This window comes from Ranitomeya variabilis, chromosome 2 (genome assembly GCF_051348905.1).
Source record: "Ranitomeya variabilis isolate aRanVar5 chromosome 2, aRanVar5.hap1, whole genome shotgun sequence".
NCBI lineage: Eukaryota > Metazoa > Chordata > Amphibia > Anura > Dendrobatidae > Ranitomeya > Ranitomeya variabilis.
The window spans coordinates 554854895-554871015 of NC_135233.1; the positions used below are offsets into that span (position 1 = coordinate 554854895).

General features: G+C 47.2%; 1 protein-coding gene across 2 annotated transcripts in view; it reads right to left on the reverse strand.

Moving 5' to 3' along the window:
- CHD9 (chromodomain helicase DNA binding protein 9) overlaps window positions 1-4330 on the reverse strand; it is a 203831-nt gene extending 199501 nt beyond the window's left edge. For both annotated transcript variants that reach the window (XM_077288200.1, XM_077288199.1), the window contains exon 1: window positions 4124-4330. The gene's annotated coding sequence lies outside the window, so the exon portion shown is untranslated. The remainder of the gene's footprint in view (window positions 1-4123) is intronic.
- Between the last annotated feature and the right edge of the window lie 11791 nt (window positions 4331-16121).

The window sequence follows — 16121 nt, forward strand, 5'->3', positions numbered from 1 at the left end:
TGCTGATGTAAAGTAGACATGTGGGAAACGTTATTTATTAACTATTTTGTGTCACATAACTCTCTGGTTTAACAGAATAAAAATTCAAAATGTGAAAATTGCGAAATTTTCAAATTTTTTGCCACATTTCCGTTTTTTTCACAAATAAACTCAAAAATTATCGACCTAAATTTACCACTAACATGAAGCCCAATATGTCACGAAAAAACAATCTCAGAATCGCTAGGATCCGTTGAAGCGTTCCTGAGTTATTACCTCATAAAGGGACACTGGTCAGAATTGCAAAAAACGGCAAGGTCATTAAGGCCAAAATAGGCTGGGTCATGAAGGGGTTAAACAAGGGGATTGGGTATTAGTCTTAGTGCCCACAGCAGAAAGTAAGCTCTTGGCCACGTGGCGAGTGTTATACGATGTCTGAGAAAAGGTTGGGGAGGTTAATTATAGTGGTGCCCCCATCCACGGCAATGGACTGACAACGGACGTGCCGGCTACCAAAAAAGTTTTGGATTTGTTTATAAGTTGGAAAATAAAGTCGTTTAGGTTGAACCTTCTTGGGTCACTGCCTCATTGCCGCGTGGACACCAAGCTTCTGCCTTACACCCATTATAAGCTATCCAATTAGTGCTAGTAGGGTCGACAAGGCACTGAGACCCCCGAGGGAAGGGTAAGGCCCAGGGGTCTATTTAATCACAGATTTCCAGCTGTAATAACTGAAAAAAGACCCAATTACAGAAAAGAAGTGATTCCCCAGTAAAAATTTTATAGATTAAGGGTATGTGCACACGTCAGGATTTCTTGCAGAAATTTTTCGGACAAAATCCGGACATTTCTGACAGAAATCCGCATGCGTTTTTTTTGCATGTTTTTTACGTGTTTTTTGTGCTGTTTTTTGGCGGATTTTATGCAGATTTTAGCGTTTTTTTTCCTGACACTCCAATTTCATGGGAAATCTGCAAAAAATCCGCAAAAATAATGAACATGTTGCTTCTTTTTCCGGAATGCGTTTTTTTTGCGGAAAAAAACGCAACATTTGCACAAAAAATGTGGAATGCATTCTAAATGATAGGATGCATAATGTATGCGTTTTTATGCGGTATTACAGCGTTTTTATAGGGGAAATCCGCAAAAAAAAAACACAAAAATTCCTGAAGAAATCCTGACGTGTGCACATACCCTCTATGTCCTCTCCGGTGTCCGAGTGCAGCAGATAAGAGTAAGGTCACAGCACTGACGCCATGAGCTGGAGAGCTGGACATTCACCTTTCCCCAGATGACCTCTGCATTACACAACCACCAGTGCGGGATGGACTAGGACTGGACCCGATGGTGGCCGCTCCTTGCTAGAACGCTTCAAACATCCGCTATAATGTGCAACCTCAAAATAACGGTGTCCCCCAGGGACGGGGTCCTGCAACGGAAGAGCCAGCTGGCAACATGTTTTTACACCAGACCTGAAAGCAGGAAGCGTTAATCTGTAACCCGTCACCGGCAGGACGATTCACCTCTATAGTTCTAGGTTCCCAGTCTACTATGGGGGCGGCATTATTTCCTATCATACCAATGACTACTGACAATCAGGTTTTTTTCTTACTTAAATACACATATTTTTGGCTAAAAATCATTTTTGTAACTGGATTACAATAAAACGTTTTGCATCTATAGCACAGTGTATTGCTGGCTGTAGAATAAATATACTGAGAGTCTGTCAGTGAGCTCCTTCTGAGGGTCTAATGGGAAAGCTTGTAATTGTATTATCTGCTCTTTTCTATGCTCCTTTCAGCTGATTTTATGACCAAAGACTGCATCAAAGCTAAATGCACAGAAAAACAAGGAACCTATGAAAGCAAAAAGGTATTATTTTTTATGAAATTCAATTGCAAACATTATTGCCGCCGGTCCCCTGAGTATTCTAGTTTTTGTATTTTTCAAATCCTCCATACGGTTCCAGAGATATGTGCCTTTTTATCTAATGCTTATTTTTATGGTTCAGCAAGTGGGTGTGGCTCACGGGATAATTATGCAGAGCCACGCCCCAGAGGATCTGTGAGCCACGCCCCCTAGGTACAGTCCATCCATAAAAAGGTGCACTAAACAAATGTCCGTATCTCTGAAACAGTATGACAGATTAAAAAAAAAAAAAAAACAGAATACTCATGAAAAGTAGCGGGAATAGAATAAGAGTAAATACTGGACATTATTACCTGGTGACAGGTCCATTTTTAAAGGGCCCTCCCTTCAAATGCAGAATAGGTTGCCTATTCACTACAATAAAAAAAACCTACATAGCCTGCACAGCATATTTTTTCGTGGTCACGCACGACCACAAGGGACCATGAATTTATGTGACCAGTCAGGTCTGCATATGGCATGGGCGCACATGCTGCCTGCGTTTACATGCCAATTAGCGCACGTTGTGATTTATTTTCTAGGACCAAAGACCGGTGAAGGATAACTTCGGCAATATCTGAGACCGCTGATTTACTAACATGTGCCCATTTTGAGTAAATCTGGCCCTTAAAGTAGAACTCTAGACGACAGAGAATATGCCCTCCAAACCCCCGACATATATTTCCATAAATTCCTTGTACAATATCCCATATAAATGGCGCCGCCGTCGCTACGTCTGAATGTAGGTGACACATTCATGAGAGCGTGGAGATCTGGTCCAAGGCCAACAGCTCAAACCAACTTCTGGAAGATGACAGGGCCAGAGAATGAATCACTTACATTATTTATATATGTGTGCCATTCTTGCCTTAAAAAATGTACCAAACCGCTGCACACAATCACAGGCTGCAGCGGTCAGATGACCAAATAATGGGACGTGATGATTTACTGTCCTGATGATCAGGCTTTGAAATTCAATATAAGCGATTCTTCTCTCCCTTAGGGGAGTCAGGAGGCCCCCCATACACATTAGGTGGTCCGCTACACCTGATAAACTAATGGTGACTAATGAGTACGGGGCCTCCGGACCCCCTCCGACATCAAAGATTCAAACATTTGGAATTTCAACCATCTGATCCTTTTGGCTGCAGGGTACAGAAGCAAAATCAGAGTGATCTACCCCTGTCTCCATACACAACACGTGCACGCTCTGCTGAGCTGGTCTACAAATCAGAAGAAACTGTCCAATGGTCCCAAAATACCAACATGGCCCCTAGACCGGGATCCTGTGACTTGTCATTTGCTCAAATAAAATGGGATAAACACATTGTAAAAAATCCCCTGAGCACTCCTGATTCTGCCACTTTTTTCCGTTTTGTGCTGCGTCATTCCATTGCAGAGATATTCACATTTGTTTCTTCTGCAGCGCAGCATGTGAAATCTCTGCTTAAAGCCCAACTGGGCGTTTTTTTACAGCCTTCTCTGTGCACTTTCTTTATCCCCTCCCAGACGCTGCCAATCACATCCCGAAGGCTGATGTAGCAGTCTCAGAGTTGTGAGGGAGCGATGAAAGACTCCTCTAGTTGCACTACAGGCGGAGATGTCACATGCCGAGCTATAGAAGAAACCATGTGAATATCTCGGCAATGGAGGGACGCAGAGCTAAATGGAAAACAGCGTCAGAATCTGGGGAGCTGAGGGATTCGTACTAGATATCTAACTCCAACCTGTCGAGCATTTCCAGATCCGCTGCCTGGCACCGAACTGATCCACCATCACCTGGCACAGGCATCAGCTCGAGGACCAGTCCGTTTTCCAGCTTTACCACGTAATGGAGTGACGAGCTGCACACCCAAACTCTGCCTAGTCCTGGAAATAAAGTGTTAAAACATTTCTCCTGGTCCGAAAGTTGTGACACAAAGACGTGGGACTCGGAGATGCCCCCCGCACTGGGCAGCGCCATGGAGCGGAGCACAGGGTGGGCCGCAGGATGCCCCCAGTGCCACGGACCATGCTGTAGGCCTCGCTGCCTCCATGTCAGACGTGCCAGAGCTGTGCCCTCCATGGGGCAGGTAAGAGGCCAGCACATGGCAGTGCCCACACCTGCACCTCTCAGGCCACAAGCCCAGTGCAGGGGGTGCTGAGCCCCTCACCCACCACAGGCATCACCCCGAGAACTCAGCCCAAGTGCCACCCTCACCCAACTATTACTGCCCCGGCCAACATGTGAGCTTACCCGGGATCCCGCCCGACACACGACCGAGCGGGGTGGAGCAGTAGGCGGGGACCCCCTCCCCAAAGCTGATCACCGATGAATCGATCCTAGGTATCGATCCCCCCACAGGAAGGGCCGATGCTGATGAGGAGGGAGGGGGTCTCTCCCTGGTGCGGCTCTACGAGGCCAAGTTTCCCAATGGTGATAAAGCGGCCACTCCAGCCCCTCACGGCGAGCGTGAGATCTTCCCCCGCCTCATTTACATATCTGTGTCCCGGCCGCTGATTGGCTGCCCCGCTGAGCCCCAGGCTGCTGATCTGAAAGAAGTGCGCAGCTCGGTTTAGTGAGTGCGTGGAGGAGGAGGAGGCAGGACGTGTCTGCTGCCGGGGGTTACCGCTGTCACAGCAGGGGCTACCCCCGCCCGGCCGGCCACGGGCGGCCCCCACGTCACTCACACCTAGCAGATGGCCGCTGAACTCTCACCCTGGGTGTGCAGGGGCGCCATACAGCCTCACACGGCCTTGTCCTCACAGACTGGCACCATGCCCCTCATAGTGTGTATAATGGTGGTCTCACAGCCCCCCTGGCACCTATCATAGGCTCCTGACAGGGGTCCATGAGGAGTTTGTAGCCTCCAGTAGGGTGCTCTGCAGCACACTGTACCCCATGGCTGTGCCCCGGTGTGACCCCCAATGTCTCCTTGGCATCTAACATGGAGTTCCCCTTTAATAACACTCAGATAACTTACTGAGAAATCAACTACATGGCCAAAAGTATCATAAGAACCACGGGATTCAGGCTTCATATCGAGGCTCACTGCCCCCCTGTGTATAACGTGCAGTCCCCCGCCAGGCTGTCTGCCCCTAACATGGGAAAGAATGGCTCTGACTTGTGTGGAGGTGACGGAGCCTCTGTGGACTATGTAGCCCGGGGTGGACACAGACAGAAGAGGGCCCCTGTACACTATATGGGCCCTATAAAATATAGCAGCTCATCATAATGCACAATCACACCTGTATTGGAGGAAGAAGTGGCCCCCTGCCTCTTGGGGCCTGTACACTATATGGGTCCCCTGCAGTCCGACAGCTCATCATAATGTACAATCCCACCTGCATTGGAGGTAGAGGGGCCCCTGCCTCTTGGACCCCTGTACACTATATGGGCCCTCTGCAGTCCGGGCAGCTCATCATAATGCACAATCCCACCTGCATTGGAGGTAGAGGGGCCCCTGCCTCTTGGACCCCTGTACACTATATGGGCCCTCTGCAGTCCGACAGCTCATCATAATGTACAATCCCACCTGCATTGGAGGTAGAGGTGGCCGCTGCCTCTTGGACCCCTGTACACTATATGGGCCCTCTGCAGTCCGGGCAGCTCATCATAATGCACAATCCCACCTGCATTGGAGGTAGAGGTGGCCCGTGCCTCTTGGGCCCCTGCACGGCTGCACCAATAGTATATATCCGCCCTTGGTTTGGCAGCATTGATCTTTTTCAATTATGTGCAAAAATGTTTAAAAGCACCCAATTTTTTTTTTTTTAATTTTCAAATTTTTGTCACATAAGTTAAAAAAAAGTTTGCTATATGCACACTATCAGGATTCTCCGATGTTGCTGGTGAGAGCGGCCGTCATGTAGCTGCAAGTGTATAATTTGCATAAGTTATACGTTCTAACTAGACGTGCTCCTCCTCTTTCAGCGCACTTCTATTCAGAGAAAATGAGCACAATGTTATGACCCCAATGGCGAGGGTCTCAGAGGAACGTGGAAGTCTGCAGAATACAAAAATCCAGCTCATAGGGCAGTGGTAACTGGGTTGACCATATATCTACTCCTAACGCCAACACTAGAAGTAGCCGGGGATCATTCCTACGTTGATTCTAGATGACACGCGCCAGCCGGAGAATCTAGCTACCCCTAGTAGAGGAAAACAAAGACCTTTCTTGCCTCCAGAGAAGGGGACCCCAAAGCTGGATAGTAGCCCCCCACAAATAATGACGGTGAGGTAAGAGGAAATGACAAACACAGAAATGAACCAGATTTAGCACAGAGAGGCCCGCTTACTGATAGCAGAATAAAGAAAGGTAACTTATATGGTCAACAAAAACCCTATCAAAATCCACACTGGAAATTCAAGAACCCCCGAACCGTCTAACGGTCCGGGGGGAGAACACCAGCCCCCTAGAGCTTCCAGCAAAGGTCAGGATATAGATTTGGAACAAGCTGGACAAAATACAAAACCAAAACAAATAGCAAAAAGCAAAAGGCAGACTTAGCTGATATAACTGGAACCAGGATCAGTAGACAAGAGCACAGCAGACTAGCTCTGATAACTACGATGCCAGGCATTGAACTGAAGGTCCAGGGAGCTTATATAGCAACACCCCTAACTAACGACCCAGGTGCGGATAAAAGGAATGACAGAAAAACCAGAGTCAAAAAACTAGTAACCACTAGAGGGAGCAAAAAGCAAATTCACAACAGTACCCCCCCCTTAGTGAGGGGTCACTGAACCCTCACCACGACCACCAGGGCGATCAGGATGAGCGGCATGAAAGGCACGAACTAAATCGGCCGCATGAACATCAGAGGCGACCACCCAGGAATTATCCTCCTGACCATAGCCCTTCCACTTGACCAGGTACTGAAGCCTCCGCCTGGAGAGGCGAGAATCCAAGATCTTCTCCACCACGTACTCCAACTCGCCCTCAACCAACACCGGAGCAGGAGGCTCAGCAGAAGGAACTACAGGCACAATGTACCGCCGCAACAAGGACCTATGAAATACATTGTGAATAGCAAACGACACAGGAAGATCCAGACGAAAAGATACAGGATTAAGGATTTCCAATATCTTGTAAGGCCCAATAAAACGAGGTTTAAATTTGGGAGAGGAGACCTTCATAGGAACAAAGCGGGAAGAAAGCCATACCAAATCCCCAACGCGTAGTCGGGGACCCACACCGCGGCGGCGGTTGGCAAAGCGCTGAGCCTTCTCCTGTGACAACTTCAAGTTGTCCACCACATGATTCCAGATCTGCTGCAACCTATCCACCACAGAATCCACCCCAGGACAGTCAGAAGGCTCCACATGACCCGAAGAAAAGCGAGGATGGAAACCAGAGTTGCAGAAAAAAGGCGAAACCAAGGTGGCGGAACTAGCCCGATTATTAAGGGCAAACTCAGCCAACGGCAAGAATGTCACCCAATCGTCCTGATCAGCAGAGACAAAACACCTCAAATAAGCCTCCAAAGTCTGATTAGTTCGCTCCGTCTGTCCATTAGTCTGAGGATGGAAAGCAGACGAAAACGACAAATCAATGCCCATCCTACTACAAAAGGATCGCCAGAACCTGGAAACGAACTGGGATCCTCTGTCTGACACAATATTCTCAGGGATGCCGTGCAAACGAACCACGTTCTGGAAAAACACAGGAACCAGATCGGAAGAGGAAGGCAGCTTAGGCAAAGGAACCAAATGGACCATCTTGGAGAAGCGATCACATATCACCCAGATAACGGACATGCCCTGAGATAGCGGAAGATCAGAAATGAAATCCATGGAGATATGTGTCCAAGGTCTCTTCGGGACAGGCAAGGGCAAGAGCAAACCGCTGGCACGAGAACAGCAAGGCTTAGCTCGAGCACAAGTCCCACAGGACTGCACAAATGACCGCACATCCCTTGACAAGGAAGGCCACCAAAAGGACCTGGCCACCAGATCTCTGGTGCCAAAAATTCCCGGGTGACCTGCCAACACCGAGGAATGAACCTCGGAAATGACTCTGCTGGTCCACTTATCCGGGACAAACAGTCTGTCAGGTGGACAAGACTCAGGCCTATCAGCCTGAAATCTCTGCAACACACGTCGCAGATCCGGAGAAATAGCTGACAAGATAACTCCATCTTTAAGAATACCAACAGGATCAGCGACTCCAGGAGCATCAGGCACAAAGCTCCTAGAAAGAGCATCGGCCTTCACATTCTTTGAACCTGGTAAATACGAGACAACAAAATCAAAGCGGGAGAAAAACAATGACCAGCGGGCCTGTCTCGGATTAAGGCGTTTAGCAGACTCGAGATACATCAGATTTTTGTGATCAGTCAAGACCACCACACGATGCTTAGCACCCTCGAGCCAATGACGCCACTCCTCAAATGCCCATTTCATGGCCAACAACTCCCGATTGCCCACATCATAATTTCGCTCGGCAGGCGAAAACTTCCTAGAGAAAAAGGCACAAGGTTTCATAACAGAGCAACCAGGGCCTCTCTGCGACAAAACGGCCCCTGCCCCAATCTCCGAAGCATCCACCTCAACCTGAAAGGGAAGTGAGACGTCAGGCTGGCACAAAACAGGCGCCGAAGTAAACCGGCGTTTCAACTCCTGGAAAGCCTCCACGGCAGCAGGAGCCCAGTTAGCTACATCGGAGCCCTTCTTGGTCATATCCGTCAAAGGTTTCACAATGCTAGAAAAATTAGCGATAAAACGACGGTAGAAGTTAGCGAAGCCCAAGAACTTCTGAAGACTCTTAACTGACGAGGGCTGAGTCCAATCAAGAATAGCTCGGACCTTGACTGGGTCCATCTCCACAGCAGAAGGGGAAAAAATGAACCCCAAAAAGGGAACCTTCTGTACACCAAAGAGACACTTTGAGCCCTTGACAAACAAAGAATTTTCACGCAAAATTTTAAAGACCAACCTGACCTGCTCCACATGCGAATCCCAATTATCAGAAAAAACCAAAATATCATCCAGATAAACAATCAAAAATTTATCCAGATACTTCCGGAAAATGTCATGCATAAAGGACTGAAAAACTGAAGGCGCATTGGAGAGCCCAAAAGGCATCACCAAGTACTCAAAATGACCTTCGGGCGTATTGAATGCGGTTTTCCATTCATCACCTTGCTTAATGCGCACAAGGTTGTACGCACCACGAAGGTCTATCTTGGTGAACCACTTGGCACCCTTAATCCGGGCAAACAAGTCAGACAACAGCGGTAAAGGATACTGAAATTTGACAGTGATCTTATTTAAAAGCCGATAATCAATACAAGGTCTCAAAGATCCGTCCTTTTTTGCCACAAAAAAGAATCCCGCACCAAGAGGGGAAGAAGACGGACGAATATGTCCCTTCTCCAGAGACTCCTTGATATATGAACGCATAGCGGTATGTTCAGGTACCGACAGATTAAACAGTCTTCCCTTAGGAAATTTACTGCCTGGGATCAAATCTATAGCACAGTCACAGTCCCTATGAGGAGGCAGTGCACTGGACTCAGACTCACTGAAGACATCCTGATAATCAGACAAATACTCCGGAACTTCCGAAGGCGTAGAAGAAGCAATAGACACAGGCAGGGAATCCCCATGAATACCACGACAGCCCCAACTTGAGACTGACATAGCCTTCCAGTCCAGGACTGGATTATGGGTCTGTAACCATGGCAGCCCTAAAACAACCAAATCATGCATTTTATGTAAAACCAGGAAACGTATCACCTCGCGGTGTTCAGGAGTCATGCACATGGTAACCTGTGTCCAATACTGCGGTTTATTTGCTGCCAATGGTGTAGCATCAATACCCCTAAGAGGAATAGGATTTTCTAATGGTTCAAGAGTAAAACCACAGCGCTTAGCAAATGAGAGATCCATGAGACTCAGGGCAGCACCTGAATCTACAAACGCCATGACAGGATAAGATGACAGTGAGCAAATCAAAGTTACAGACAGAATAAATTTAGGTTGCAAATTACCAACGGTGACAGGACTAACAACCTTAGCTATACGTTTAGAGCATGCTGAGATAACATGTGTAGAATCACCACAGTAGTAGCACAAGCCATTCCGGCGTCTATGAATTTTCCGCTCATTTCTAGTCAGGATTCTATCACATTGCATTAAATCAGGTGTCTGTTCAGACAACACCATGAGGGAATTTGCGGTTTTTCTATCACATTGCACCGAATTAGGTGTCTGTTCAGACAACACCATGAGGGAATTTGCGGTTTTGCGCTCCCGCAACCGCCGGTCAATTTGAATAGCCAGTGCCATAGTATCATTCAGACCTGTGGGAATGGGAAAACCCACCATAACATTCTTAATGGCTTCAGAAAGGCCATTTCTAAAATTAGCGGCCAGTGCACACTCGTTCCAATGTGTCAGCACGGACCATTTCCGAAATTTTTGGCAATACACTTCAGCCTCGTCCTGCCCCTGAGACATAGCCAGCAAGGCCTTTTCTGCCTGAATCTCAAGATTGGGTTCCTCATAAAGTAAACCGAGCGCCAGAAAAAACGCATCAAGATCAGTCAATGCCGGATCTCCTGGCGCCAGCGAAAAAGCCCAATCCTGAGGGTCGCCCCGTAAGAACGAAATAACAATTTTTACTTGCTGAGCAGAATCTCCAGATGAACAGGGTTTCAGGGACAAAAACAATTTACAATTATTCACGAAATTCCTAAACTTAAACCTGTCTCCGGAAAACAGTTCAGGAATCGGTATTTTAGGTTCTGACCTAGGATTTCTGATAACATAGTCTTGTATGCCCTGCACACGAGTAGCCAGCTGGTCCACACTTGTAATCAAGGTCTGGACATTCATGTCTGCAGCAAGCATAGCCACTCTGAGGTAAAGGGGAAGAAGAAAAAAAAAACTCAGAATCTTCTTTCTTATAATCCCTCTTCTGCAATGCATTAAACATTTAATACTGGCCTGGCAAACTGTTATGACCCCAATGGCGAGGGTCTCAGAGGAACGTGGAAGTCTGCAGAATACAAAAATCCAGCTCATAGGGCAGTGGTAACTGGGTTGACCATATATCTACTCCTAACGCCAACACTAGAAGTAGCCGGGGATCATTCCTACGTTGATTCTAGATGACACGCGCCAGCCGGAGAATCTAGCTACCCCTAGTAGAGGAAAACAAAGACCTTTCTTGCCTCCAGAGAAGGGGACCCCAAAGCTGGATAGTAGCCCCCCACAAATAATGACGGTGAGGTAAGAGGAAATGACAAACACAGAAATGAACCAGATTTAGCACAGAGAGGCCCGCTTACTGATAGCAGAATAAAGAAAGGTAACTTATATGGTCAACAAAAACCCTATCAAAATCCACACTGGAAATTCAAGAACCCCCGAACCGTCTAACGGTCCGGGGGGAGAACACCAGCCCCCTAGAGCTTCCAGCAAAGGTCAGGATATAGATTTGGAACAAGCTGGACAAAATACAAAACCAAAACAAATAGCAAAAAGCAAAAGGCAGACTTAGCTGATATAACTGGAACCAGGATCAGTAGACAAGAGCACAGCAGACTAGCTCTGATAACTACGATGCCAGGCATTGAACTGAAGGTCCAGGGAGCTTATATAGCAACACCCCTAACTAACGACCCAGGTGCGGATAAAAGGAATAACAGAAAAACCAGAGTCAAAAAACTAGTAACCACTAGAGGGAGCAAAAAGCAAATTCACAACACACAACTAGTCGGTACATGACCGGAAGTATGCAAATCACATAACTGCAGTCACATACCAGAAGTCTACAGACTTTCATCCCAAGCCTCTACAACCCCTATCATCATGCTGCCTAAGTCACGATTGGAGAATTTCAGAGAAGATACGATGTGAAGATTTCCCCACCAGCCGGCTTCTCCCCTCAGGACTAGAGGAAATTGACAGGTCTTCCTAAGTACACACATGTGAAAGCCCTGTCAATCACCTGGAGTGTTCCAAGGAGAAGCCGACCATGGCCTACTTCGGACTAGTCTACCTAGGGGTCCTTCCGTATCTGGGCAGCATGAATCAATTGACAGGTTCCTAATATAACTTGGTGCCCTCATCTCTCTTTGCACAGAGAAGGTCACCACAGGAAAGTAACTAAATGGAACATTTCTGACTTTCATTGAATTCATCTGGATGGATGTAGACAACAAATAGTATAAAGTAAGAATTTTCTAACTTTTGGTATCATTATTGGGCCTTCTAGATATGTGATGGCCAAACAACCAAAACAAAATCCTACCTGCCAACTCCCCCATAGGGTGCATGAGATTCCCAGAAAAGGTGGTGTCCTGCAGAAGAAACAGCAAATCTCCTGGACACTTCTCTTTGCTCTTGGGTGCAGTCATTGACAGATGTAAATGTCCCTGAGATGACAACAACCAGCAGTGATTTCCTGCTCCACACAGCTGAAGGCCATCTGATGGTTGTGTATTGTTACTCCTACATACAGTACAAGTCAATTACATCTTAAAGTGCCAGTGTCAAAAGCATTTTAGATGCAATGATGTCTAAGCAAAGTGAGAATAGTGAGCATTAAGGGCCCACTGCACAGGTCTTCACTTTTTGGAGTGCTTACATGCCCCATTTAAGAGATCATGCGTCTGGTATTTCTCCTCCAATCAATGTGCAGCTATTTACTACATTGATTTATTGATGTGGATACATCAAAATTGTTTTTTAGGTACACTTGTTTTTTACAGGCCTCAAAAATTCTGCAACTTTATAGGCACAGTCATGGGTACCTAGCTTGTGCCTGTTCAGAGTAAGAACCATGAAGCACTTTGGCCCTTTATGAATCATAATACCATATGTGATATTTGTACTGTATAGTTTGTTTTTCCCATGCTTTACAATCTGAGAATGTCTTTATTCGCTTTTGTGTTATGAAAATACAAACTTTCTGGAAATTGTAGACATTTCAGCTCAGCATATACATCTACTAATTATAATGTAGCACTCCATGTATTCCTATGAGCTGCGAAGGCACCTCCTTTATGTTACTGTTTTGTCTTTTTGATTGATATTTTTCCATTGCCTAATAATTAGGAAACAAGCGTGAGTAGTGCACCTGTAGAAGTGAATGAAGAAGTGGTCACACATGAACTATACCTCCCTTCCAATTTGACCCAGGAACCTCGTTCTTGTGATTGATGAGCGTCCATAAGGTTGGGCCTCCAGGAATCATACAGGAGAGTTCAGGAGAGAGAGTTCCCCTTGAAGTAACTTAAAAAAATGTACACAGCTAGTTCCTCTTAGTGATGGCTTCGGTCAGCCAAAATTGTATTATTTGACTTTTTTTTAAAGGACCCATGACAATACCATTTTTACCCCCTTTCAATTTGACATGGTATACAATTGAAAAAGGGTTTGTGTAGGAAAACCCTAAACATTGATAGTTTATCCCCATATACTCAAGGTTCTTTATACATTTATAATACATCCTATTGGTAGGCATAGAGGAAACCTGACATGAAATTCCTGCCCATGAACGTCAGGCACCATGACTGAATCCCTGGCTGCTTTAGTGCAGTTCTGTATATTTTACGAAATGACTAGTCTCAGATGACTAGTCTAAGTGGCCGGTCCCTGACGGTTTCTCCTGCCATGTTCTCTATGACCGACAGGTCTTTCTCTGTGTCATGGTAGAGACCAGAAAGTCTAGGGGTGGAGGAAGGGGGAAAAGCCTCCAGAGACTGGACACTTGGTGGTCTTTGTGGCATATAAAAGCCATTATGGCTAAATGATCGTTAACTAGTAAGTTACAATCTGTACTAATGTAGACCCATAAGCTCCAGTGCCTCTATTCACTGGACACCTCTCAGTTCTTTGGTTCATGTCACTGCACTTTTGGTTCTGTGGGAACCCATGTCCCTCTAAACTAGGGTGGCCAAGATTAGGAGGGGATGCATGTGCACATATAGCCACATTTAAAGAGGTTGTCCACTACTGTAACATTAGGATAGGTGGAGCGCCCCCACGTTAAGGGCAATGGGATACTCGGCACCGTGTCTATCTCTCTTGGTTCTGGGGATGTCACGGTGGCCCGACCCGGTCCGTGGCCCTTCTGAGGGGCGTCCAATTAAAGGTGTAGTTTGTCTGGTGTTCGTGTCGCCACCTGTGGTACTCGGTCAGGGTGACCGACGCTGCTTAGGGGTCCGCTGGGGTGATGGAATGGCAGCTAGATGATATACCTTCCCACAGGTGAAGTATGTCCCCAGGGCTTCCCGGATGTATAGGTGGTGATGGTGGACGATGTAAGGCGCAGTGAATAACGAGGACACAAAGGTTGCAGTCTCTTTACCTTTAACTGAAGACTTCAGCGTCCACAGTCCAGAGTACCGTTCACAGGGCAGGCAGAATCCAGCCGGTCCGAAGGCACATCCAGAGTTCCCTTATCCAGGTGGAAATCAGTAGCCTTCCTACTAGCACCTGTGTGTTGTAGTACCTCCCTGCTGAGCACCACGGGATAGTCCTCACAACTTTCGTGGATGTTTCTGATCTTCTCTCTCTCTGTCCCCCAGATGGTATGGATAGGACAACCCGTATGACGGGGTAGGCCTGGAGCTTATTTATAGGGACCCTAGTGACGCCCCTCTCCCACAATTTGCCTCCGTGTCTTCTTAGGTATTAAGGTCGGGCAACCAACTTGGAATTGACTGTCCTGCCGGTCTCTGAAGTAATACGTAGAGTGAATTACTCCCTCGGTGTTCCGGCCACCAGCTACGCCCCTCAGAAGGAGGCTGACGATCTTGGGGCAGAACTCCTCCCGGTATTATCTCCTTGTGCTGTGACTTCGTTTCTCACTCTCCACAATACAATTCCTTTCCTGTCCTTTCTTAGGATGCTGCCGCAATGGGTGCAGGCGCTGCTCCGTAACGTTCTATCTTGTGCTTGGCCTCTGTCAGGGTCCCACCCCTGACAGGAACCGTCTGTCTGCAGCTCAGATGTTCCTCCTTCTCCCCCTGTCTGCCTGAGAGGTCCTCTTTGGGTCAAACCCAGGTAGCTTCTGCCTCACTTCCTATCCAACCCACCAGTTTTACCTGTGTGTGAGGAGTGCCCTAGTAGATAGAAGCAAGGCTCCCCCTGGTGGACTGGAGTGTGAAGTGTAGTGTGTGACTTGTGATACCTGGTCAGGTGAACTCCTTTAGTACCATCAGACGTAATATCACTCCCCCTGGTGGAAGAGCGACATTACTGCAACGACCAGGACTCTGGGGCGCTGCATAGGTAATCTGTCTGATCAGTGTGGGCATGACACCTGGCCGGTCAGCTGTTCTCGGAGCCGGCGAGTGCCGCAGATGCTCAGTCACGGAGTTGCTCCATGTACCGGTAGTGGCCGCGGCCAGGTGCTGCACATACGCCCCCTATTGATTCGAATGTTAAAGTAGTGGACAACCTCTTTATACAAATAAGGAGCCACTTGTTGATGTCCAGGGGGTAATCATGATGGTGACCACTCCGTGCAATTCTAAGGGATGAAAAGATTTTAAAAAATGACTTCGCTGAATTCAGGGTGCCACTGTATTCTGCATATAGCCAAATAAGCATAGACTAGACTTAGATTTCTACTATAAACCTTCTATTTATAAAGGTAAAAATATATATGCAGATACCGATTCCTTTATAGATCAGCATTGGTTCTACCAAGTGTACCGGTAGCTCCTTACTAATCAGGTGTAACCATGACGGGTATGGTACATGTGGGCCAGATGCCTCCTAGCCCTCAGGTAGGCTTACATATTCCATCATCTTCTCACAGTCATTTGGTATGCACACTATGGATCATCTTCCTTTTGTAGGTTCCTGTGCTCCCTCCCCAAGTAGATCTCATCCCCATTAAGCACACCGCACTGTCACCAAGTGTCGTACAGGTGGGAATAAGGCGAGGAGCAGTCACTAATCACAGATCTCTGGGGTACAAGGAAAGGCCACAAAGTGTTCGATTGTCAGTAGTCAGCGTGACAGCAGTCAGGGATGTCAGTGTCAGGCAGGATTAGCTCACTGACTGTCTCCTCCCACTGTGCTTGTCACCCAGGGACTGCGCCAGGTTCTGCTGGAGAAGAGGATTCCTTTCCCACGCAAGCATCATGAGACAGTTCAGCTGCAAATCAGATGCAGTGTCAGCTCAGTGCAGCCATCATCAGAGCCAGACTGCAGGCAATCCAGGCGGTGCCATTTAGCTGCTGCACTATGCCCCTGCTCCACACTGGGACCAGTACATTTACTGACCAGC